This window comes from Triticum aestivum, chromosome 1D (genome assembly GCF_018294505.1).
Source record: "Triticum aestivum cultivar Chinese Spring chromosome 1D, IWGSC CS RefSeq v2.1, whole genome shotgun sequence".
NCBI lineage: Eukaryota > Viridiplantae > Streptophyta > Magnoliopsida > Poales > Poaceae > Triticum > Triticum aestivum.
The window spans coordinates 455,788,299-455,791,464 of NC_057796.1; positions in this window are offsets into that span (position 1 = coordinate 455,788,299).

Consider the following 3,166-nt stretch of genomic DNA (forward strand, 5'->3'; position numbering starts at 1 on the left):
GAGAAGCGGTTTGACTCAACCCACAGGAGAGAAGTGCCATGTTGCACCGCCGGTATGTTAAATTTAGGTTGGTTTTGCTATTAACACCACTTATTTGTGAATCACTACCTCAAAAACGGGTTCCTTGTTACAAATCACAAAAGTTGTGTTATAGTGAAATTATGACCCCTGAATTTGCGGTTCTATGTTATTTGCCATGTTATGCTTTTTAAAATGTAATAGTTTACACATTTTCTTCTAAAATGTCAAAAAGCAATATTGTTTGCTCCTTCTAGGCTTTTGGGCCAAGCTTCATTTGAAAAACTAAGTTTCGAGCCCTATTTGGACTTAATATATATGGACTCCACCGCCGGTCATAAAAATCTCTTTGTTGTTATGTTAAGCAAGCATAGCATATGAGAGTTAGGGTTTCAGACTTTCAATCCCCTTGCCTCCGGCTGCCATCTTTGGTGCTGCGAGGTGGGGGAATATCAGATTTCTCATATTTTTAGTAGTTTTGTGTTCTTCATCCATGTCTAGTGATGGTCGTGGTAATTTTGTGAATACAATTGTTCTGGTGATACAATCGTTGTGTTGCTTTCTTTAAAGTGTCATAGAGCTACAAAGGCTAGTGTCCTCGCAGATTCGATTATTCGGGTCTGATGAGTTTGTGTTATTGTGACATGCTGGTTCTGTTGGTTTCATTCTTTATGGAGTTGGAATCTTTTCTCAACACTATAGCATACATCTTCTCATTTGACGGCCTACATTTCTAGGGAATCATCCCAACATCCCTGGTCCAAGTCCGTACATTGCTCGCAGCTTCCCATCTTTTTGGATGGGTGACTCATGGAGCTTTCATAAACCTTTATTGGTAATGAAGCTTGTGCAGGTGAAAGAGTGGCAGTATTGATGTTTTGGTCAAATTGCAGTCTCTTTGCTGATGCCTTGGGAGTATTTTGTCTTGCGTAAATTGGTACCACCGAGAAGATGCCTCCAAGAGATTTTTTTACTATGATTCTTAACTGTAGAAAATATTTTATGAGGTGCACTTCCATACAACCTCCTGTCCCCCCTAAAAATGGTTGAAAAGGGTTTTTTCGTCTATCCATGTAACTAAAAAAAAAATGAAATATCTTAATTTGTTTGGCAATTAATAAGTTGAGATGTCCCTTGAATCCCTGATCGTGCAATTGGAGGATAAGACGGCGAGATTCCATCTAGCTTTGATGGAAGATGGAGACATGAGAGATAGGATGGAGTGGATTCTAGCACTTACATGAGGAATGGGTGCTTTCTTCCATGAGGGGTAGGAGGAGAGCAAGGTTAACCGTCCCCCCCCCCCCCCCCCCCCCCCCCGCGGGGTATTTTCAACATGTACGTTTCCTATACTATCCCTTCTAATAAGTAACTCTACCAGAGTCGTCATGATGCATATGCATAGTCGCCATATCTCAACCTGCAGCATTTGGGTCCCACTCGTCTATGAGACATCTTTTTCCACCAATCTCCTTCCATCCCCACATGATATGAGAGACCACACGAAGTTTCCTTCGCTCTATATACTTTTGTTGGATGGGGTGTGCTCCAAAAATTGGCCCCGGACACCAAATATTGAAGCTGGAAGGGCATACATGGAGGGCGCTTTATAATGCATGGTGATGGCGACCATATGGGGAGTCTGCCAGAGTGCGTTTTTCTCCATAACCTCCCTATTGACAGTTATTATGCAGTTCTGGACCATATGGAGACTCTGGTTGAGTTGCTCTTAGTAAAAGTTAACTTCTAATCTACACCATTGATTTGCCTAAAAAAAATCATGTACCATTTTTTTGGGGGGCGGGACTGAAGCACACTTCTTACTTACTTCGTCTTTCTTTTTTAGATCTTGAACCCAAAACGATGTACTTGTAATGGTTGGATGTATGAATAAAACTGCATATGTTTTTTTCAACCTTCTTTACTTTAGCTGTGTGCTTGCCGGTCCCCGACTACATTGGAAGCTAGCTATTCAGAACATTGTCATCATGCATTATAAAACGATTGCTCCAATTTGAGGACGACATATACAGACATGAGCATGTATTACATTCCAAGATCCGACCGGACAGTTCCTCAACGAAAGGCCCCTAGCCTGGCCGCCCACTGATCAGTGAAGCAAGTGAAAATTTAGAATATTAGGCATCCCTAACCGTGGACGGAACCGACGGATTCGGTGTCAAGAGCGACCCTTTTCCTTTGTCCAGAGGCGATTTACCCCCTCGAGCCTCATCGGAATCCGTTGCAACTTGAGCGTGGCTGTCGCTGCATGTGGCTGTGGAGGTGGCGGCAGCCCCCCACTTCCTACAAGGGGTATATGCATATGCCCCCGTCCCCATCTCACTGTCCAATGTCATCCCATCAGTTTTTTATACGCGCAAGTAGGCAAAGATGTGAGGATCATGTGGGAGTGTGGCCTTTCCCATCTGGTCACTTCCCTGCTATATAAACGCATGACACTTGGCCCCAACCACAGCAGACAGATCCGATATACTACTACTAGAAGAGCCTTCATCCAGCATAGCAGTGGAAGAACAGTAGAGCAGAGCAGAGCCTTCTTCCTGCACAACCACCTTGCTGTTCAGGCCTATCTAGTTCAGGATGGAGAAGGTGAAGAGCCATGGCAGCAAGCACAAGGGATCAGCAGGAGGAGGGCTGAGCAGGATGCTGAGGCAACACAAGGCCAGGCTCTACATCATCCGCCGATGCGTTGTCATGCTCCTCTCCTCTTGATCTCATTCTTCTCTCTAGCTTTAGGCTTGACAAATTCTTTGGTGCGTGTGTACATACTACATAGCATAGGACATAACATAGGGTAGTTTAGAAGGTCCCGATGGATGTTGCTGCAAGTTTTGGTGTGGTATGGTGCTCCTAAGTCCTGCAATGGCAAGGTTGTACATGTACTCATGTGTCGGTTGTTGGAATGTCACTTTGTGTGTTTGCTCTATCAGCACAAGTGAATGATCTCAAGAAAAGAAGAGGTTACCCCTGGCATTCAACTTTCTCTACACATCTCAGTAAATATTTCTGTGATGCCGGCTGCTTTACTCGAAAAATTGGCAGCATTTACACGTGTTCTTTTAAGTACTTGCATTCTTGTGATTCCAATATTTTGGGAACTAACCTCATACCTACATTCATCTCATTT